At 39.6% G+C, this 24,516-nt stretch overlaps 1 protein-coding gene across 3 annotated transcripts in view; it reads right to left on the bottom strand.

The window, feature by feature from the left end:
• The window catches only part of BMPR1B (bone morphogenetic protein receptor type 1B), a 257,236-nt gene that overhangs the window by 174,090 nt on the left and 58,630 nt on the right, over positions 1 to 24,516 (bottom strand). The gene's annotated exons all lie outside the window — the stretch shown is intronic.

A 24,516-nucleotide genomic window follows, 5' to 3' on the forward strand; every position in this document is an offset into this window, starting at 1 on the left:
TTTTACAATTGCTCAGTTTTATCAAACATTTCTTTTGAATCATTTTCATTGTCCAAAGGAAAAATGTTACTAAAACCAACTAACATGCACATATGTATTACTGAGTCAAAGGAGAATGAGCCACACAAATGTTTTCCAAGTCCATCAGATTAGAAATCTTACAGTTAGGAAAGATTTCAGACAGCTAATATTAATTTGGCTTGGTTTTAACTTAGACTTCCTCTGGATTTTAAAAAAATAATCAACACAATAGCTAAGACAATCAGTTCAGGTAAACTACAACTTGCCAAGGTTTCAATTCCACAGTCTCCTGAAAGCTTTAGCAAAGTATCTTTTTCCATTCCTGTAAATCTTTAAATACCTTCAATGTCATGAAAATGTCTATATACAACCATTTCAACAGTTGGTGCCTCAAGAAAAAAAAAAAAAAAAAAAAAAGCATTCTTCAAATGCAAATTTCATTCATAGCTTTTATTTTCAAGGCAAAATCTAGATTAACACTAAAATACCATAAATACCATTATCTATCCAGGATGTACAGGACCATCAGAAACTGAGTTCTGTCTGGGAGGGTAACAAAACCAGAAAAATGAGGTTCACAGTAGCTTATACTATGATTTTCTAGTCAACTTCTTATACACTAGGAGATCGTGCAACACTGAAAAACACACACTTGAGGCTGATGAAAGGACAACCATATCTCAAAAAGCTAGTGTAAAACAAGCAGGATAGAAGACACTCATGAAAAGGAAGCTGCATATCTTTACAGCCACAAGAGCATCTTAATAAATAACAACCAAAATAATTCAGCTGAGAGTCTGTATGTATGTTTTCTGTATTTCTCAGCCCTTGTGTGGTGACAGACTGTTAAGACATACCTTTTCTCAGCACAATCTCAACACACTTGACAGACTTCTTCAAATCAGGCACAACCTGTATGCATCACCTGAACAGTCGAGACAGAAGGATGGGAATCGAGGGCAACTGTTTAAAAAGTACATCCAACTGGTACATTTGTTATTACTTTGCTACTACTCTTACCATAAAGACAATCTAAACCTGCATCAAAACACCATCAGGAGTGCGCTGAAACAGACTGTAGGACCACGATCCACTGAGCATCCAGGCCTGGTCCCTGTGCCCTGGGACATGCTGCAGCCCTGGTGACTTTGCCGTCCCTTTCCCTGGCACTGAGGTTGGCACCTGGCCCAGCCTATCATGCCCTTAGGCCTAGGACAAATTTCTGCAGTTTTAACAGAGCAAGTCTTTTTTTCTCCCCTACAAGCATTTCAGGGCCTATAATAAGCAGCCAGAGCCGCCAACAATATTCATATCAAAATGCACACGCACAGAATGCCATCTCATGCTGCAACCCACCCAGCTGCAATCCTGTTACCCTGCAGGTTGCTATATTCAAGTTTCAGCAGTGCAGCATTTTGACATGCGCTTCCTGAAGACTCCCTTAAATTGCAGTTAACAGATTTTAAATGTGTACAGATATTACGCATGGTTATATCAACACCATTTTTGTAAGAGCGTAGATGGTTTAGAATAAAGGCGACATTCTCTCATCTACCAGTTTTATCCTTGATACCTTAGAAGATATGATAGGCACTTGGGTGGTAAATGTGAATTATTTGTGCTAGGACAAAGTCTTTTTCCTCCACAAAGAGCAGCTATGGGACCTATCCCATGCTATATAGTAAACAGAAGCACATCTGCTAACTCAGGAACAGGTTCCAAGAGTGCTACGTATGAACAAAAACGCATCACGGAGGGCAGGGACGTGAAACTAAAGCAGAGACTACCTATGCAAGTCTGATGGTGCACCAGTTGAACTTAAGCATGCCTTCAAATGCCTCCTGAACATAGGAGGTATTTTTGGATTTTTTCTCAAATTAAACTGAAAGGAGTAGTTCCTAAAGCTTGAAAATGGATTATTTAATTTTATTTTATTTTTTCTGGCATTTTACTGCAAACACTCATAAGACTGTTTTCAGGTTAAGAAAAACAAGCAAAGGGAAAATGCACAGGTTAGAGTTCGTTCTTGAAATTTCGCCCAGAATTGCTAAGTGTTAATCTCTGGAGGAAAAGCAAACTAATTCTGTAAGAGTGGCTCTGATTTGAGGCCATACAATCTGTTTCTCACATCTCTCAAAGATTTCATATAGATTTTGACAATCTACCAATTGCACAAAATCCCATGAAGATTTTATTCATTAAACCTAATGATTCCAGCAAACTCTTCTCTTAATAAGCTTTTGAGAACACGTGCCAATAGCAGCACTCCTGAGCTGCAGACTTAACATAGTTATGGCAGCTGAAATTTAGCTTTCCTCAAACATGACCAAAACCAATACATTAGTATCTGCTTAGAAGAGAAAATGGTAACAGAAAATGGGACTTATTAACAGCTAATGTTTCTTAAAACAAAGTAAAATAGCTCAAGTACCCAATAATGTCACCAGTCACATTCTGTGAACATTTTGAAATAAAGGCTGCACATCACAGCTCATTTCCCACCTAATTTGTGTACACAGTTAGCAAGTCGCAATTCCACATAACAGCCTCCATTTAGCATTTACACACTAAATGGAACATGATTTTTTTTTTCCTATTAAATTATCAGCGTTATTTACTTATTTTTGCTCAAGGGGTTGAGGTGGGTGGAAAGGAGAAGAATGGTTTTGCTCTTTCTTCCCTAATCTCGCTGTTTAACCTTCTGCAAAATATCCTACAGTTTATTATGCTTACTGCAGCATTAGGACAGGTATTAGAAGGGATGCTTCAGGAAGTTACACTAATGATTCAGCTACATACACAGGCATAAATGCAAGGAACTTCAGTCACTGTGAGGCATAACAGCTCTGCACAGCATCCCCCACCTCCACCATTAGAGTTCTCTACCCAGGTGAGCCCTTCAGCTTCTCCTGCGTGAAGCCCACTGTGGGTCCTCACTCTCTACCTTCCCCCAGCCTATGAAAATACAGAGCTTAAGGCATGGCTCCTCACACTTCTCTTTTTTCCCCTTCAAAAATACATTTGTCCACTTTGAAGGTTGCCTTCATTTCCAGCTGCCCAGAGGGCGTAAACCCTTCTGTCCCTCTTGACTGAGCAGGAGACAGAGAACACGGACATGGTCCTGTCCAGCCTGCTGTAGGTAGCCCTGCTTGAAGGGGGGGGGGTTGGACCAGAAGACCTCCAGAGGTCCCTTCCAACCTCAACCATCCTGTGAATGTGCCCCTTAGGTTGTAACTATGATGAAGGAACTGGCCAAAGCCCACCACAGCTAGATGTAATTGAGATTCCTTTCTCTTTGGGACGAAACCAGTAAGGAGCATTCACCTTGAACCCCAAAGTCTGTGAAAAGGGACAGACTCCTAGGGAACTGAACTCTACTTTTTACTCCTGTCCATCACAATCCCCTACAAAATGAATAAATAAATAAAATAACTAAAGCAAAGACAATGAAACACTACTTAAACCAAGGGACGATCTTCAAGAAGTTGATCTTTGCCTGTAGTCTTCTATCCTGCACCAACCCTTTCCAGCTCAGTGGAGCTCTTGCATAAGAAATTATACCCTTGTAAGACACCAGCAGGATGAGTGTAAGATTCATGCACAGCCACAAATGTCTTAAAAAGCTGTGTAATGGGGCCATCAGCAAGCTTCTCTAGGTCAAAAGAGGCAAGGTGAAGGACAGAGACAATGTCTAGCTAGGGTAGTCATGGGTCTTAAAAAACACAAGCACAACAAGCAGTGAAAGGATTACACGGCCTGATCTAGCACCACACTAAGAATCAGCACCTTGTGAGGTAAGGAGTAGCGGTCTTCTGCCTTGCCAATAATTGGGGTTTTCTGAAAGCAAGTGTGCCCTGGCACCAGACAGCACTTCTGCGCTAAGCCCCATACATCTGGCATGAATTTACAGAGGTGCTGACCCATAGGGATGAAGCGAACATCCTCCAAGCCCTACAGACCAATCCTTACCCCTTCTATTCAAAAATATAATTCAGACTTTTTGCTTTCTCAAAAACACATATAACCACGTTTACACCTGATTTAAGAACTGCATAGATAAAAACTTTAAGTTTCACAAAATGATATAGTTTCACGTAGTTTTCTATCAGTATATATATTTATGGTCAAATTCCTCAGTCAGTGCAAAGATGAGTAAAGTGCCAGTCTTAGTAAAACAAAGGTGGGCTGTTAATATTAAACTGCTTCTTTCCAGATTAAGACACTTCTATTTTAAGACACTTTTTTTAAAATCCAAAAGCATAGATTTTTTGTATTATTGTTACTTTCTTTTACACCCAAGGCCCCATCATTCAAATTAAAGACAAATATTGTTATTCTAGTTCGCTGCTATTATAACATCTGTTTTGCCCCCCATGATCACTGTCCTTTTTTCCCCTCCTTTTTCCATCCCTTATGGCCGCGGTGCAAAAATACACCATCAGTCCAGCTGACGTAAAACGCTGGAGCTGTACACAAAGCAAGCAGTGAATTGGACCCGCAGGCTTGATCTCCCACACTGTAGTGCCTTTCTACGCTGGAGCGCGTAGCCCAGCCTGGAATGTTATGGTTGGATGCTGTACAGGTCTCTGAACAAAAAATATATAAAAAAAAAAAAAAAAAGAAAAAGAAAAAAAACACGTTGTTTTCATTCCTGATGTGTTTACATAAAGGCTCTAAAGAACACAACCTGCAGGTTATTTCTAACCCCTGCTCTGCCCACCAGCCGCCTCCCCAAGCCATGTCCCAACCACGGCAGCCCACACGACGAGCCCCCACAGTGACAACCTGCAGTTCTCTGCAGCTGCTGCACTCCAACAGCTGGCAATAAATTACCAGGGCTGTACGCTCCCAGCCCTATTTGTCAGAGCTGCAGAAAGCGGGCAGAAATGGTTAATTGCATCTGAGCCCAACTGCGCTGCCAGGGCAGTTTTTGTTACAGCATCATCATCTGGCGCTCAGGCAAAACTGGCCAACAAACCCATTTTTAGCTGGAGTAATGTTTGTAATGAATTAGCTGGTATTTATCTGACTCTAATATGGGTCATTGAACTTCACCCAGCTTTTCCTCGCAAAACAGTGCGAAGCACAAACTGGCAGTCTGCACTTACTTGAATGCTTGCACATCACTGCCGGCATCGCCGCAGACAGAGCAAAGAAGTACACTTCCTACCAGCACTCCCGGGGCAGGGACTGTGATTTTGCATTGTTTTACAAGCACCCAGGGCATGGTGGAGGTCCTCAGGCAGTAGTTCTAAGAAGCACAGCAACACAAATGATGAATAATATGAAAAAGGAAAACAATCCCTGTTTTCACATGCCCTGCCACAATGCTGTTTACTCAGCTAGGACAGCTAAGTGTGCAGATTTAATTAGGAGAGAAAGACTTATGCCAGCAGGTCCGCTGTCACTTCTGCTCGTCACTTGGCACACATTGCACAGAGCAAGAAAGCTGTTTCAGCCCACACTTCCAAAGATGTTCTTTAAATTTGGTACCTGTTACGACCCATAGACAAGCAGATGGAATGCGATACCTGGTGGTAGACAGCCTTCACACCATGAGGTAGGGCACTGTCTCAGAGCAGCTTTCAGCTCTGAAATTCTGTCTTTTCCTCTCATTCTGAAGCTCCTGAACATGCAACCCGTGAAGACAGGTGGGCTTCTGGTAAAGGGATGGACAGCTGAGAAGTTCTTGTGCGTGGCATCTTTCCTCAAACGCCACATTCCATGTTCCTTGACTTTTGTTGCTTGGTTTTGTGTGCTTCATAGAATTATTGAGGTGGCAGAAGTCAAATTTATTTCAAGTGCCTCCTCCTAAAGTTGTGAAAATAAATTTCTGATTTTAATCGCCCACATCAGAAAATAAAATCAGGTCCCTCTGCAGGCACTGTCCTAGCACAGCATACATTTGTGGTTTGTTGTTGTTTCTTTTCATCTTAAAAGTTTTTTCCCCTCTCCATGTGTTTGAATAGGACAAATCTGCATGGCTATTTAGATTTAACTTCCTCCATCAGCACTTCCCAAGCTGACAGCCTCTCATCCTGAACAGCTAATGTCAACCTAGCTGGAAGCCTGCGATCCTACAGTCACTGTGAGCCCCACATCTTACAGGTAGTCATACAGACCCAACACAATCCCTGACCACTACATAAACCTAGCATATGTGGCCACTCTAGCCATGGTCCCATGTAGATTGATTCCTGACTAAATTAAATATTCACACGTATGACACTGGTAATTTGATTTTACATTAAAAAAGATGCTTCTTAAGAGGTATCTGTAACAGAAACCACTTTTCCAGAGCTTTTAGCTTTACTAAATGTTTATTTTTATGCTCCTAGTCTGTTAATGTAGTGTCAAAGAACTACTTTGTGTTGCTCATATTACACACTGCTAACTTTTCATTTGAAATTCACATTTAAGATTCTTAAACTATGAAGCAATAATCAGTATATTTGCAAAACCATCTTTAAAAAAAACAAACAAAGAAAGCTGTACAATGAGTCAGCTAGTCACCTATTCTTTCTAACACAACTTTCACAATATTTTTGGGCCAAAGTCAGCATATCTGGTTTTGGTGCAGAGTATCACACATATACTTGAAATTATCTATGAACTTGCAGCAACAGTAACATCCCCAAAAGGGATTTAAATGTTTCAGTCTTCAGTGTTCCTTAACATGGGCACATAACTAATGCTGGGACAGAAATATCCCTTACTTTTGTCTCAGACACCCAACAGCCATCTATCCCATGCACCCATTTCATCTCGCTGCAGTCTTTACCTGCACCTTTATACGCTCCTGATGCACATTCATCTGTCCCAGAACACTGTGGGAAAGTTGTTTGATGAATCTCTCAAATTTTACACTGTCCGCAAGCAATAAACCTATTACTACTCTTCTGATAGCAAGTCCATGACGAAACTCCTGTTCATTATTATTTTTGGCTTGGGTCACAGCATTACTTATGCATTGCTCCTTTTTACGCGCTTATTAGGACCATGAACTGAGGAGGAAAACCCTTTCCTCAGCGGAAGACTCAAAATTGGAGAATGTCCTCAGAGAGAAAACTGTGGCTTTTATGAATCCTTCTAAAATTCAAGTCTTACGCTGCAAAAAGGAAAACAGAGGGATGCACTTGGCTACTGCTTATCAAAAAATTAGTTCGAAGATGTCAGCTTGTCTTCTGCAGGATATCCCATTTCATACGTTCATCTAGGGAAAGGCAGGACTGCAAGATTCGGCATTCTCACCTGGTAGGGTGAGGCCTGCTAGAAAGGCAGCAAGAAGGAACGCTGCCAAGATCAGAAAACCTTACTGTCTGCTGTGCACCACCATTATGTCTGTGCAAACAAAGTTGATTTATGGTAGCATTTGTTTTTCTTCCTTCAGCACCATCCCTCACTTACATCCTACTTCAGCTCCATGAAAATCAAGCAGAAATTTCCTGCTAACTTCAACAACAGGAGGATCAGGCTAGTAATGATCTAGACACGGTAATGGGTACAAAAACTCCTGTAACTTGCATAAATGGAAGTACTTTTGCTAAGGAGCATTGAACGCTCTAGAAACATCGAGTGAATCTCTCGTTTTATGGTCCTTTCCCCTTCTTATCTTACTCAGTCTTTCAGATGCAACCCTGTACATGATCAAATCTAACTGGTTGCATCTTTACAAAACTTACATCACTATTTCGATATCATTTTATTTCTAGCATGCTACAAAACACCTAAAAGACATCTTGTGCACAATGCAGGTAAAATAGAGCGTATATGTGTTCTATGCCATAGAAAACAAGTACTGCTTGGACTTCACAGATTTAGGAAATGATTCAAGAACTGCTTATCTTCATGAAAATGCAATCTGTGTAATGCTGCTAAGGTCAGGAAGAATAGTTTTTGGGAGGAACTATGACTTTGTTATATTTATACCAACAGCAGTGTTTCTGATTGTTTAAATAATTAAAAGCATTGATAGGTATAACCTATTCCTCATTTTAAAAACCTCTGTACTGGGGCAAACTTATAACATTTATTCTACACGCCATATCATGCTTGTTTCAGCATTTACTATATTATTACCAGCATGCTATGATCCACTCAGTTGAGCTGAGTGCCTTTTTTATATACCATGCCAGTTTATATACCATATAAAAGCTTTTCAGAAAAGCAGAAGTGAATGTGCATAGCATGCTTATTTTCTGCTTTCTTGTGCTTTTTTGCTGTTGTTTCATTTGCAAATCTTTCCTTTCCTTTTCTGCACTTAACATGTTCAAATTCAGAATAGTACGGTGCTACACTGATATAATTTGTCTGAAGGACTGACTTGTTGACTGTGGAACTACCAAAGATTCATCTCACTGTTGTGCTATAAAATGTGCAAGTATTATCAAATCACAAATGACCACTATGTTCCTACTATGCATTTTCCCCTCCTGCTCCAAGGACTCCCTTGAAAACAAGGGTAGAAAACTGTTAAAATTGCATAACACGTTTCTACTATTTTTTCTTTTTAAATCAGGCTCTTTGAATTAAACAAAAAACAAACAACCAAACCAAACCAAACCAAACAAAACAAAAAAACAACAAACAACCAAACAAAAAAACTTCTGAAAACATGAGGTATACCACTGAGATAAATCAGGGACTTTTTGATGCAGATAGGGGACAATCAGTTATTTTCAGGAGCTCAGGACCCACTTTCTTCATGCACCAGAGGAGGCAGGTACTGACAGCATACAAAGACTGAAGCAGTGTCAAGACCAAGAGGTACTGTTTGTTGCATTGATCTGACCAGCTTTCAAAAAACACTTGCTTTCCCATCCCCCATCAATCAGGACAATACAACCTCTCAATACTGACACTGAAAAATTGAGCTCTGAGTAGAAATTTATTTAAAAAAAACAGCGAAGAAAAGGGACTTTGACAACTTTAGAGAATTGCAGAGACTAAGGAGCTCTGTTTTACTTTGTTGGATTCTCATTGCTTCCTCCCCTCATGCCACTGGCAAGAGCACAATACAATAAAGACTATTGTGGGTGGAAAAAGCTAAGGTAAACTCAACAGGACTCAACTACCACAGACTCACAAGGTTCAGAGCAGTTCCACAAACCAACACCACGGCCGTGGTTACAGTCTCAAACTGTTGCACATCATTGGGCACAGCTAAATTGAGATGAGTGCAGTTCTATGCGGGTAGTTTCCTGATAGTTCCCTGCACAGCAGATCTTGCACCACCAGAAGAGGCTCAGATGAGCTAACCTGCTTTCAGAGCCTATCGTTTAGATAAGGAAGATTTTTAGACATGCCTAAGAATAGATGTCCTGAAAAGAAGATTGACATTTGTCTTCTGGCTGAAATACCATCTTGAAAGCAGCTTCCCTTTAAGAAAGGTGCTGCCAATTCAACAAGAAACAATATTAGCATAAAATTTTAGTGTTTTTTTTTTTTTTTGGTTGTTTTGTTTTGTTTTAAACACCACATTGCTTTTTAGGATGGATACAAAACTTAACTGACTATCATACAATCTAGGCAATTCACCCTTCCTTAAGTACCTCTGATTTTTGACAATACCCATTTGGACACTCCGACAGCTATCAATGTCACTAGCAGCATTCTTTATCTTGGCAAGTCCAGAAAGCTAAATTTTACCTCATGCCAAAGACCAGTACAAGATTTAAGAATACAGCTACTGTAGAAACCTAGAACAGGAAGAAGCCTTAACAAGGAGCAAGATGTTTTCCACTGCATTAAATGCCACCATAGCATAGGTCTATACATTAGATCTGTACATTAGGCATTCAGGGATGCAGATGCTTTAGATCTAACAAACTTTAGAACCAGTCATGCTATACGATTTGGTCCCCAGCCCCTGAGCATACTGAACATAATATTATCACCAAGACCAATGCTTCACACTTTGGCTGTCTCTGGAAACTTTATAATCCAACTCTCAGCTTCAGTATTTTCTTGCTATCCAGCCACAAAACTTTCTACAATCTCCTTGGATAGGTACATCGGATGCTTTGAAAACAATTCCCACCCATTTGCTTTGAGAACTTCAGTTAACACAGCAGCTGTATAGTGGCTACTCTTTCTTCACTGACTCTGAAATAAATATCCAAAGCAAGAACTCTACATTTATCTTAACCAAGCTAGTAACAAGAAAACACAGTTATGTTTGGGAGCTCATTAGCAAAAAGCACAGACATACAGACATTCCCTTACACAAAACCTCTTTCACCAGCATCAGATACAGAATATTTTCTGCATTTGTCACCTTTCAGGTCTGAGTTTCCAGCACGCTCCTTGTTATACGCAATTAGCCCCATGCCAAGGCTTGGTACATTTTGTAATAAATCCCTGACCACATTCGCTTCAGGCTTGGCAGCTCTGGAAAGGCTCCATTCATCAGGGCAGCGCTGAGCTGCGGGAGTTACCACACCGCACCGCGCACTCGCCGAATTCCAGCACGCTGCAGATTTCAGCAGCCCTCCCTCTCTCCCTCCCTCCCTCCCTCCCACCCTCCCCATTTCAAGCAGCCTGACATATGACTGTGATTAAGAAGGATAGGAAAAAGCCCCAATCAACTTTTCTCTTTTTCATCTCTTTCTACCTCTTTTCCCTTCAGACACCCTCTCACCTTAAATAAAAAATCTCCCTTCTCTCCCAGCATTGCATGTTAGTTAGCAATCGATGATTATTATTTTTCTGCCCTGTATTTAAAACAGTACCCATCTGTTACTTGCAGGATGGACGTCTCTCCTTCTCAGATTTCTTCGGTTTCAGCGCAGCAGCCTCACTGGCTCCAGGCAGGAAAGCTCTCCGTGTGGCACCGGAGAAGATCGGCTGGACCAACAGCAGCAGGAGCCACCACTGGCCGTGAAGCCATATGCTCACAGACAGAGCAAATAGAGCAAGATTCACAGGTTTCCAGATGTCACCTTTCAGCCTTCAGATACCTATGATGACAAGGGGCCTGAGAGGCAACAGACGAGCCTCACTCGTGGTAGCACAAATGAGAGGACAAGAGGGAAAATAACCATCTCCCCTGTGTGCCTAATGGGCTTATTTTCTTCACCTTGCACTGAAGGCACCAGGGTCGTCCATTTTGGGCACGCAAAAAAAGCCATTCAGAAATGAGAAGAGAAATGGGTAAAGAGGCCTTAGTAGCAATATTGCAACTAGCACTCAAATAAGCTTTTCTTTTAATTAAGAAAGGGTAAAAAACCTTTCTGGTAACTCATTACCTTACGGAACAGAAGGGAACCCCAGCTGCTGCAATGGCAGTTCAGTGAAGGTCACCCATCAAACACCTTCTAGCAATGCCAGAGCATCTTTGTGTGTGCTTCAAGCCCCCTTTTCAGCTCCAAGTATGCTTTCTCAAAGCTCCATCTTCTTTCTCACAAGTTTGCACCCTTCTGCTTACAGAACCACCACAGAAATCACCAAGACACCTCTAAACTGTGACACCTCTGCTGTCCCTCCTTGTCAGGCAAAACATTGGCTAAACAACATCTAGAGGGAAAAAGTTAATGTCCAAAGAAAATCCGTAGCTCAGACTACAGTCAGGATTTAACAGGCAGCATGCAAGGAATAACACTCTATTATCAGGCCAAGTTTTCTGCAGGTCTGTTTCACTTCTGGAGGTCCCTTTTACAGGATCCATCCTTCCCAGAGCGCCTTCTCTCCGGGAAGGCTATTCTTGCCAAAGCCTGCATCCAGATTACAACATCCTCTTTTCAAGGTGATAAAGTGTAAAGTCATGCCGCAGCTGACTATACCCAAAGGCAAAACCTAATGAGAAACTAAAAGAGAAATTAAAACAGAAGTTTATCTAATTATTATCTTTGCCTTGTTAACCTAGCCAAAACACTAACTTAAATATGCATCCTAATTTCATGTCATCACCTTGCTTGCCTGGAGCCACTGAAAAATACCAGAATCCACAGTGAGATTTCCTGGCATTTCCCCTTCCTCTCTCTCCCCCATTTTTGACTGAACCCAAGACTTCAAAAACAGTAAAACTGCCTATGTGCCCACAGCGAGGTGCCCTGTACCCCAGCTCAGCTCGCTGCAATGAGGACACGACTCCACCAGGCTGAGAACCCGATTACCTGTTTGCAAGGCTCCTGTCCACATCAACACAAAGCCCCTCTCTGTTGGGATCAAAAGCTGGAAGCACATTTAATAAGGCAACAATGCTAAATGCGCATGTTACCTTGAAGGGTTTGCCAGGAGTTCTTACACACCTCTCTCCTGACCACTCCATAGCCGTGTACACACAGCACCAGGGCGCAACACCACGTCAGCACCCTCAAAAGCCCTTGGCAAGTACAGAGGGAGGTATATGAAGTTCTACCAAGTTACTGAAGGCATCCAGCAGACACGGGCTGTGGCGTTGTTAATAAAAATGAGAAAAAATGGAATACGAGTTTCTGCAGCTTGCTCTTATCATCAGCTATTAGTCTTGTTTCTAAGTCTACCAAACCTGTCACAGATGGCAGGGAAGGGGAGATGTTTTACACAAGTATGAATGGTACCAGCCTTACGAAGAGGCAGAAAGCTCGACTTTCCCTGAAAGTCCAATCCATCTGGTTTTACAAATACATACACTTAACTTTAATCTAAGCACTATTTACAAAAATACATACAGACATAAAAGAGTATAATAAATTAATAGCTCACAAGAGGCAACAATGACTAATGACAGATCTTACTCTCCTTTCCGAAGGGCTGGCTCAAGGGAACACGGCAGATAAAATTACCTAGGTTGACTCTCTGTGTTTCTGTTAAACACAAACTTTGGTATATTCTGAACTGTCTGTGTGAAGTTTCCCAGCTGGAAGACATAAGCTTTCCTAAACAATTCAGAACTTTAACGTGACCTTACAGCCGTCCTCTTCTTCCATCCAGCCAAGGGATATGCTTGTTAGTTTATACAGGGTTTATCTTATCCATCAAATTCCCCTGCTCCAACACTGCCGTTGCCTACTTGTGGTCATACTGTCAATAGAGCCTGCAAAATCCTCTCCCATAATCTGATTCATGTTTATGGGCAACAGTCAGTAAAGCTGTAAAAAGCAGTTATACAAAACCCTTCATGAGTAGTTACTTGGTGAATAAAAGGGTCCAAAGTAGACAAATATGCTCTATAAATTGCTTTAAATCCATATGCTTGGCCTGTATTTCTTTGATGAAAATTGTCACTGGTGATTATTTGGTGCTGCCAAATTTGTAAATATAAATGATGACTGTTATCAGACTGTTACCTGAGCAAGGGCTTCAAGTTCAGAGTCAAACCAAGACTACACTCTGAAATTCTTGACACTGCTGCAGCCTGTATGGAGACCTTGCTTCCCATGTATTTATTGATAGCATGTTATAAAACTGAGATGCGAAAACGCTGTTTTATCTCTAGGACAAATAAAACAGACTGGCATTTTACCAGAGCTTTTCATCTCCTCTATCTCACATCGCAGGGATCACTTACTAAAATCTGCATAGGATTTTCTCTGTACACTGTACCCTCGACTGTAATGTGGAATAAATACGTGTGCCTATGCACATATGATTGAAACATGACAATTATTTTCTCCTCTCAATTTTCCTCTTTCTCCCCAAATTGGCAATTCCAACATATTTCCCAGGTGATCACCTTTTTTCTTAGAGTTAAACTGTTTTGATCTTTCTGCATTCCCCTTCAACAAACTTCACCAATCCCACATCTACTACAAGCAGCCCACAAACTTACTGAAATTTGAAAACACTAATATTAAAATATGAAACAAAAGCAAAGGAGAAAACTTTTAACCCTTTTTTAATAGCATTTCCTAATGTGAAATATTACTGCATCAACATCTGTTTTGAGGATGCAATTCCACAAACATGTACTTCATTAAGTCCAGTACTCCCTGTCCAATTACACACTAAGACATTTGTCTTTCACCATGTTCAGCTACAAGTTCCAGAGTCTGAGTTGCATTCTACCATGACACCAGTTATATTAATGAATATATAAAATAAATATATAAAATATACATATAAAAATAACAGATCATGCCACAGAATGCTGATAAATTCCCATTTTAAAAGTATCATTTTAGCTGATACTGTAACTTCTGTTTATGAAAAATGATTAAATCACAAATAGACATGACAAGTAAGAGGACAAGTTTGGTGTTGGAGGAGAGGTTGTGGGAAGGGAGAAAAGAAAGCTGCCCATCATTAAGAAGTGAGCATAACAACCCTTCCTGCAACAAGAAGAAAATATCTCAAAACTGTACTCTGACAACTACTAGCTGTCAGATAAGTCTGATTTACTTCAATACTGTTCAAATACTTAATATTAATCAAACTGATATTTAGTCTGTAATAAAAATAATCATAAGCTGTGGTTCTCTGAAATGCTAACTGCAGTTTCATGCTGCCCAGTACCCTACAATGGTAGAGAAGCCTCATAATACAAGAAAGCAGAGCTGGTGCAAAGTCATTCGGATGCTACAAACACATTTTAAATTTTTTGAAAAAGTAATTTTATCTTGCTAGAGTTTATGCCAGATCAGGTATCATCCTTCTTCCTGCAGCTGGTACAAGGCTGCTATAAAAACCTCATCGTGTGATCCGGAAAAGCCAACAAAAATGCGAATCAATTCTCACATCTGCCCTGGTTCAAATTCATATTACTTGCGGCCATGAGGCTGGGCACAGATGTATTGACAAATACTGATGACACGGACTCAGTGTACAGATGTTGCTCAACTCTTTTTACCACCAAATGTTCAGTTACCAATACCTGGGATCAACACAATGAATTCCACATGCAGAAGTGGGATTTTCAGCTCCAATATTCACAGAATGGTTAAGGATGGCCTCTGGTCCAAACCCCCTGCTTAAGCAGGGCCACCCAGAGCAGGCTGCCCAGGCCCACATCCAGGAGGCTTTTAAAGACCTTCAAGGAAGGAGACACTACAAGCTCTTGGGGCAACCCTTGCCAGTGCTCCATCACCCACATGGCACAGAAGTACTGCCTGGTGTTCAGGGGGAGGTTCTTGTTTTCCAGTTTTCAAGATGGAGCGTAGGCTCCTTTCAGTCCTGGATAATAATTGCTGAAAATTTAAAAACATTTTGACATCACACGATCAACATCTTTTGGCTAGCGTTAAAGTTTTTGAGCCAATAGGAAATTTCCAATTGACTTCAGTGGTGTGTGGATTGGGCCTTTAACCTCCTACCTGTAGCTCATTTGGCTCCAGCTTAGACTTGACAAAATCCTGCCAACTTCACGGTGTCACTTCATAATAAACTGTGTTTTAACTGAAGCTAACTGAAAGCTGGAGCTTTTGATGAGTGTTTGCAATTACAATTTCATTTCCCTTCGTCCACTGCACACACAAGTGCTGTAAATCTCAATCATTTTAAATAAGAATTTCAAGGGTAATTTTGGCAGCCAAATAGGAGCATGCATCATGTTTGAAGTACTGTATAATCCTTTTCTCTCTCTCTTTTTTTCTTTTTTTTTCCTGAAGTTGTTGGACACAAATCTCGAAGCCTCGAACAAGCTCAATGCTCACCTATCTCAGATGACATTTTAATTGTAGCTTTTAACTGCACATAGACTATAGACTAATGGAAGAAAATTGGATAGGAAATTCTTTGAGTATACATTCAGATGGTGTCTTTACTGAGAATTTCCTTTGCACTACTGAACTTTATACGAATGTGACATCTATAAATACGATTAAAGGCAACTGGAATAAAAGCCTTTAAAAATAAACTTAATGGAGTTCAGAGTTTTTTTGAAACTTTATTTGCAGCTTTATAAGCATTTAAAATCCACATATAATTTCAGAATTCATAGCAGTATGGAAACAGCTTCCTAGGTCTCTGTTTCTGCCACCTCCAATTGCTTAAAGTTGTTTATTCTGTCCTAAGATCCAGAGCATGCATATTTGTGTGTATCTTTTTATTATCAGAGCTAGAAATTGTCATAGGAATGGCAGGTGGTTTGATTTTTTTCCTCTCCTTTCAGCCATCAACAAATTTATTCTCTCACAGCCAATGTTATGACCCTCATAAAAGATGTTCTCTAGGTGGTCTTCATACGCAAAGTCTTACTGACAGTATTTACATTTGTGAAAACATTTTAAAAGCACCAAAGGATGGTCGTGCAAAAAGGGAACCAGAATTCCCACACTTAGCAGCTGTATGAAGCTAAAAGTGAGAAATGGCCCTGAGGCTCTCTCCACATGGTACCACGTCCTTCCTTCTTTTCCTTTGTAGCAGTAGCATTTAGTGTAATTATTCATATGCCTATGATCACTAGAAATACACACTGAATAACTGTATCCATAGGCTTTGTTTGTTTGCTGCTGTTTTAAAAATGTAAGGCTTTGTTTTGAGATTTGCATCACTGCTGCTGCCTTGAGACTACATGCAGTTTCTTTCACCGTTGACAAAATAAATGACAATCTGTTGTTGTGCCCTTGCAATAATCACTATATTAAATTTTTATTGCAAATGATGACATTTATAATAAACCTAAGTGGTTAAATGCAGCCAAAAAAACATTCAAGTCAAAAAAGTAGGAATTAAGGAAGGCAGATGTAATAAAGGCTATAAAAACTCTATGGAACATTAATTCCCATTTATCTAAGTCAATGTTCAAGAAACGTAAGCTCAATACCTAAACACAAAAACTGCTAGGCAGCTTAAAGGCATAAAAAAATGAAATCCAAATACAATTGGAAGACACGCTCTGCAGGTAACATACAGGACATTACATGCATAAATATTTTAGCATTAAAATTACAGAAAACATGTACAAATACTTGGCTAACTATTTAAAGCAAAATATCAATTTGAAGATGAAGGCCATTGAAGATTTTGATGTCCAGTTATCAATAACATTCTTTTTTGGAGAAAAATGGTGAAACTGAACTTACTTTCTAAAACTTCACTGACTCTACACCTCATACATCTTGTTGCAAAGGCTGAAAGGCAGACCTTTAGGAACTGAAACTGCAATGTTATGCTCATAGCATGCAACCATCTAAACTAACAGCAAAATAACACCATAAAGGAGAATGCCAGCAATGGTGCTCAGCCACCCACTGCCATCAGCGGGTGTCTTTCTGCTGACCTTGGTGAGGATGTGGCATGTGTAACCCCCTGCCACAGGCAGTTCTCAAGCTTAGGAGGCCAACTTGAAACCTGCACTCCACGATTTAAAACACACATTTGCTGATGGGAAATGTAAATACGAAGGCATACCTGTTAGAGCAGAGAGCAGTAAGAGCAGCGACTCGTACTTCTGTCTAAAGACTAAGGTTCGGAATCAAGTTTTAGACTATACTGGAAACTTGACTGCCAGTATTAAAATATTGTAGATCAGTACAAAATAACTCCGTGTAGAAGCCTGACTTGAATACTTAAAATAATTCCTCTCCTTAACCCACTAAATTATTCTCATTGGGGCAATATTTCTTCACTCAAGAAGAAAGTTAAAAATCAAATTTTTCACTGAAGCTATAAATCTGGTATTTATTTATTTTTACAAAAAAAAAAAAAAAAAGAAAGAAAAAAAGAAAAGCGATGATAATGTTAAGAAAGTTATCTAGAACTCCATGAAAAAAAATCTAAATGCATTTTACGATAGTCTACAAAGCCTAAAAATAATGTGAGTTCTCCAGATTGAAAGACTGTAATATAAATGTGGACGTAAGAAACTCCTTCATTCCCAAAAGATTTGGGATCGCTTTTTACCAGAAATTAAGGAAATTGCCATAAGGTTTGGTATCTTAAAAAAAGCACACACACCATTTAATACAGTTCAGGTTTTTTGTTTGTTTTTGCTTTGTAATTCAAGTTACCTTGGCTTCCCAACTACAATATCCTATTCTGAGCAGGAATTGAAATCTTAGAAGTTCATATGAAGTTACAGTCCTAAATCCCACTACCTCTATTGAAAAATTAGTGTCTAATTCTGTAAGGCCTTTTGAAAAACATCTAGAAATAAAGATGTAAGTATTTACACCAGATGCACTAGATTTCAAATATGGCTGAATAACTTATTCCAGAATTGTACAAAGTAAGGCACTTGAATCTAAAACATGAAACACTGCCTGATGAAGGATTAGTTATTTGATCCTAAAAAAATCAACCCAGGGAATGCAAAAAGTCTGGTTCTTTCCTAGATGTACTTATACTTACATGTCTCAAAGCGTTTAGGAAAGGTTTTGTATCTGCACTACAGAAATTAGCTGCAAGCTACAGAATAACCACACCAAAATCAGCTTTTTCCTCCCCAAAGTTGATACTTGTCTCAAAACCAGGAAACAGAGTAATACAAAAAAGATGAACACAGATTTATTTAACAAGTACCTTAAAGAATTGAAGCAAGCTGAAGTTCACCATTCTGGACTCATTACTGCCAAACTCGTGCTATTTGTTTAATCTTTGCCAGTTAAAGAAGTAAATACTAATTAGCCAATAAAAGCTTACTGTTCTCTGCCAATGCTTTTGGGATACATTTGCTATCTGTAAGTTGTATTGATATTGCTAGTACTATTTAAAAAAGGCTACACCATATTATACCTTGTATAAGAAAGACCCAAGGGCTGCAGGGCATTGTCATTGTCAAAGATTTATTTCCTCTCAAGTCATGCCAAGATACCTGTCACAGAACTGGTGTGAGTCACCAAGCATGTGAATCTGGTCATTAAAAACAAACTTTGTGTATAATTTCTAAACAACTTTACTGATTCACGTACAGGCTGATATCACAAACTTCATTTTGACTTATTTGTACATGGTGCCCTTCCCATGTTCTGACAGCAGTCACTTGCTCAAGCCATTGAAACAGGAGAGAAAAAGGGGAGGAAAAAAAAAAAAAAAAAGATGTTCAAGTGGTATCCCTGTCCCTTCAGAACATTCAGAACAAGCAATCCATCAGCATTAAAACAAGAAATCCCTTTCTCAGGAGCAGTCTATCCTCCAGCAGCATCTTAATCAAATATGATTTGTTCTGCATTCCTTAAGTCTGAACAACTGAGGTTTTTTTTTCTGGAAATTAAGCTATATTAATGACTAATACCAGCACCAAAACAACCCCCTCAGCCCCCGGTTCCTTAGTCTCTCCTAAGGACAGTCAGAAAGCCACAAAAGACAGACAGAGCACTCCATGGCTTTTAAACAAATACTACCACATTTTAAACACGTGCATGTTTGCAAAAGCTCTAAGCCTCTATTGCTCAAACCACTTGTGGTTTCTCAGTACTTCTTTTTTGAATGATTGTGTCTTTATAAAATAAACATGTTTGAGACTAAATTACTTGCGTGTCTGTTGGGAATAATTATAAAATTAGCTTGTTCTAATTTACACTTGTGGGTTTTAAAAACATACCATAGCGAGTCTCCTGGTGAAACCAAAGTCTGACATGTCAAACATGGTTTAGATCATGTACGTGGACTTTGATTTTCTTAATGCAGTAGTCTGATCTCTACAGAAGGCTTAATCCTTTTTTTTTTTTTTTTTGGGGGGGGGGGGATAATTCAGCAAGTATTCCCATTTGTTGGTCTCTACAGACACTTGTGTTCGTTCAACATGCCAATAGGTTGTGCAATATATTATGCAAATAACTGAACTGCAGACATACAGCAGTGATTATCAACATGTGGTATCTTCAAGCTGAGTTTCAATAGTTGACAGTATGCTGCTCAGCCATAACACATCAGAATTTTGGCTGCTGAATACCTCTGTGTGCCAAACACATGATGGAAGGATGTGCTACAGTTCCAAATACATTCCCTAAGAATGTATTTGAAGACTAGCTAGCACTACTCAGGACAGCAACATGGGACTTATTTTTAACTGTGTCCTTCAGTTCCACTGATTTCAATGATCTAAGCTACATTTTCCAGGAAGAGAAATCAGCACATTATCACAATGCTTCTACTGTACTATCTTGGCACAGGACATTAAATTTTTGTGCATTAGGTAGTTGTTGCTAGAGATAATTTCCAGGGAACTGCGGTGATCAGCTTATTTCCAAATGCTTTTTGCTATTCTAGTAGACAACAGCAGTTGACACGGTCAGTATTTTAATACTGATATTCCAGGATTCAGCTAAAACAGGCTTAGTCAACAATAATCAGCTTAGACAGATCAAAGTCTTACTTAGCTTCCTCCTCTTCTGCTTTCAACTTGCCACTCATCACCTTCTCAGCAATGAACTTGCAACAGCATGGACCCACATGACATGCATTCGTAATGAAAATTGCTCGTTGTTCCAAAGGACATCACAGGCTTGTTTCCATTCCCAGTGGCACGAACAACTTGTCAGGCCTCCTACAGTTTGCCTTTTTTATCCAAGGCCAGGGAGACAAACCATACTTTCTGTACCAAGATAAGGTGGTTTTAGATCCTGTGTTTACATCCTGCTTTTGATCCCTCAAGGTTGCAAAGGTTAAGTTATCCTGCCCTTGACGCCACGATTATTTTTTTTTAAACCTTATTTCCAAATTCATCTTCTCATGAAATACCTGAACAAGCTTTTTCTTTTAGATCACATTAAAGCTAATACTTTGGACAGCAACCTTTCCATGTACAGTGTGATTTCCCTGCAATATACCTCAAGAGACTCTCAATTCTCAACCTGTCCCAAGCTTTAGTTCTTCTGGGTCTAGTAGTAAGTTCTACCACGAATCCCCTCCATCTTCCTCTTTCCCACCTTTGCTAAAAAAAATAAAAAAGCATCCTGAGTCACATATTCTCTTTGAGTTAGAGTGGCCCTTCCCAAATCCTACACATCACCTGGCAGTAGTGGATACCACCCTGTAGCCTACAAACTTTTTCTTGCACTCCCTTCACTGATTCCTGTCCCCCACCCCCTCTCCTTCCTCACTAACTCAAACATTCCTCTCTTCATACAAAAGAAGAGGATGAGATAAAGTTTGTGGATGGTTAAGAAGGGAAAACTCCACATTCAAGTCTTCCTAGGGCATCTCCTGCCTTCCAGGGTACCTCCTACAACTACCATTTTAAAATGTCTGTACTAGTCATTATGCACACACATACATACACACACACCACACATATGCTTACGTGTGTACATAAGCATATAGAGGTGGACACGTGTATATATTCATATATATACACACACACATAGGCATAGGCACACACGTATATACGTAGTAGAGTATAAACACACATTTAAATGACCGTGCAGAGTACAAAGCACCCCAGCCTTTACTGGCACTTTTTACCTCCTTCATAGCATGTTTTTTCCAGTGCATTCTTGGGACTTAATTCATTCTCTAACTCAATACAAAAGACAACAGTAAACACAGTATTTAAGAGTCAGAACTACACAAGGCATATTTCACCACCACAGTTTTTCAAGTGCACTTGAGTTTACCTCGTGGGTATTACAGAGAATAAGTAACCTGTTCCACTCTATTCAGCAATCTGCAGTCCTTCCCCATCCTCTTCTGTGCTAATTAACTTTTAAACACAAAAGAATCAGCTAAAATGTGAGAAAGGTATATTTTAACCAAACATATTCCTCAGTACATATTTTATATTATTCACGTTTCCAAGCTGAAAGTTGCTTAGCAGTGAACTACTTCAGATATGGAACAGGAAAGTAACAAGGTGTTCTCTTGCATCATTTTCCACACAAATCAGCCTTGCTCCATTGATATTTGCCCTACGTTACAACATGCAGCTAAGTTACACATTAATAAACTGAAAGTTATGAGAACAGCTACTGAAGGATGGTCCCTAGCCACAGGATGCTGCATGCTTCACCAATTCAGCAGCTCCACTGCCATCTATATAAAGTACTAGAAACAGAAATGGCACTTCTTATGTTTCAGTTCACCTTAAATGGAAGAGCTGCTGTAAATCTCTTGAACAGCAAGTACTGTCCGTTTCAGAGGTCTCGCTTTATATTTTGATAATTAGATTACAATCAATAAATGGAAATATCCAAAATAAACAAGTCAAGAAAATGTCTAACTTCCTGGAAAGTCAGGCTCCCCCAGTAAAACAAACATTTGAGCAGTGTCAAAGATCTGTTCATGTTTAAGGAAAACAACCACCCTATTTTCCTTGCTTCATTTGTGACATAATGCTTATTCCTGCATTTTGTTTCCAAAAACATCACAAAGAAGGTCAAGCTCCTTTGAGGCAAATATTATTATTGGGGATAGCCTTTGCTTTCTGACACAGCCCCATTCAAGGGGAAGAATAAGCAGAACAAGCATGTGCTCTGCTGTAAAACAGACCAGTCTGAAGACTGCTGCTGCCCCAAGGAGTTCTTGATTTCAGAAAAGGGTCAGGGAAGAAACAATTAAAACTCACACGGGAAGATCACCGGGTTTGGACCTAAGATATGTTGCAATGGAAAAAAACTATTGCCATATGTTGGGGTAGGGAAAGACAGAAGATGAAGGGACCCAAGATACAATGCCAGTCTATGACATTGATGAAGACTACTCACAGAAGAAAGTACAATCTCCTGTTTACATCTCCAGTTTTCAAAGCACACATCCTATACTCATACAGATCAGAGTTTAAAACTTTCCATGTATAAAGTAGAAGTATATAATGTTGAAAATAAACCTAAATTAAGACAACATTTAAGAGCAGTCATTTTGTAGCAGACTAGGATAGAAGGTAGGGGACAGTTAATATATTTTTCTTCATGAAGCCTGCAGACATTGTGTATTTAACCTGACAGTGTAGTTACGGTGTGGGGAAGTGAGAGAGCTCAAACTACGATGTGCCTTTTTTTTTTTTTTTTTCCCCCTGCGACAGCATTAAGTGATTCTACCCTGCATAGCTTAAAGTTCCTCCCACAGCTCTACACAACCACTGATTCATCACAGACAGGAACCAAATCTGTCACTGATTACACTTGGGAATTTCTGTCATTAAGTATAATTTTTAAGCCCTGCTGTGCACTGATAAACTTTGAGCATGAACTCCCAGCTCCTCCACTCCCACGGAGTAACCGAGCCCAAGCAAAGTGCTGCTGATCTCTTGCACAGGCTGCTCTGTGTACCCACTGGGAACCACACGTCCCAAAGACTTCAGACATACTTAATTTTTCTGAACAGAGAAAAGTGCAGTGAGTTGGATCTTGCCTATTACATATATCACTGGGCAACGTTTAATGGATGCTCAAGAAGCATGGAGTAATCTCCAAGGAGGAATAACTTTGGTTCAATGCTCAAAAAATGCAAGAGCATGCTGTTTCACTACAGGTTTGGGCTTTACACAGCAGAAGTCTTACAATGGAAAGAAAAGTACTTGACTAACAAATCAACACGTTAGATAAAGTACCACTAAATATTTAAAAGTATCGATTTAAATGAGTTCTCCAGTGTGGGGAGGAAGAAAAAAAAAGCAGACTCAATTACATCCTAACCCAGTAAATCCTCATTTCCTTCAACATGGTTTTGCCAGAATGAGATTAAGCTCAGGGCATATTAATTTATCTGTAAATTATTATTAATACATTTTCATGTATGTTAGCATAGCAATTTTTCCCCCTGCATCTTTAGCGATCTAACACGGGAACAGATTCCTTTACTGAGAGTCCATGAGTCCTCCCAACAGATGTACCATTTCAACAGGAGTATTTCTCTCTCCTTTCATGATTGATTTCAGAACTCACCCAACAGCAATTTAGACTGTGAGATTATACATGGTGAGTAAACAAAAAGACAAGACAAAATGTGAACATTCAAAATGAGGGGTAACAGCTTCACAAGCTGCAAGGGACTTGGAGGACACTTGCAGCAAGGTACGTTAGGAGGATTTGACTGAAATTAAGGGATTTTTTATTTATTTTTATTTTTGCATTTAGGATGGAATAAGTGACCAAAGCTAAAGCCCAGGCTCAGAAGCTAATCAAAGAACTCGGAAGAACATTTTTATGCCAACAATAATTTCATTGTATATTTTGCTAAGCCAGAAGCCAATGCAACTCTTAATGTCTACCCACCTATATGAACTTAAGGGTACAAATACGATTACAGCTCTCTGGTACCCTGAAGTTGCAGGCTATAGTACAGTAAGCATCTGTAAACTGATAGAACTGCACTCATACATAGTGGTATGATTATGCTGCTTTACTGCTAAAAATTGGGTAACTCTCTCTAACAGTATCTCCAAATTTAAAGCTACATAGGCAGAAAAACAAAAGTCTGACCTCATCAAAACGCATTATGGCTTTCACTTAGAGTTCACAGCCTCTGTCAGATAAAAAATGGTACATGAATAGAAATTGTATCAGACTTGTGCAACCTACCCGCGTCACAGTGCATGAAGGACACACAGATGGCTGATCTGCTGCACATACAGTCATTGTTAAACCAAACCAACCCAAGTCTTTGCAGTTGTCACAATGAAACCTACCTACAGATACTTTCAAAATTTGCTAAAAGGAGATAAGGAAAGCCAATAGTTTCATACTAATTTCAAAATTTGCA

The sequence above is a fragment of the Anas platyrhynchos genome, chromosome 4, assembly GCF_047663525.1.
Source record: "Anas platyrhynchos isolate ZD024472 breed Pekin duck chromosome 4, IASCAAS_PekinDuck_T2T, whole genome shotgun sequence".
NCBI lineage: Eukaryota > Metazoa > Chordata > Aves > Anseriformes > Anatidae > Anas > Anas platyrhynchos.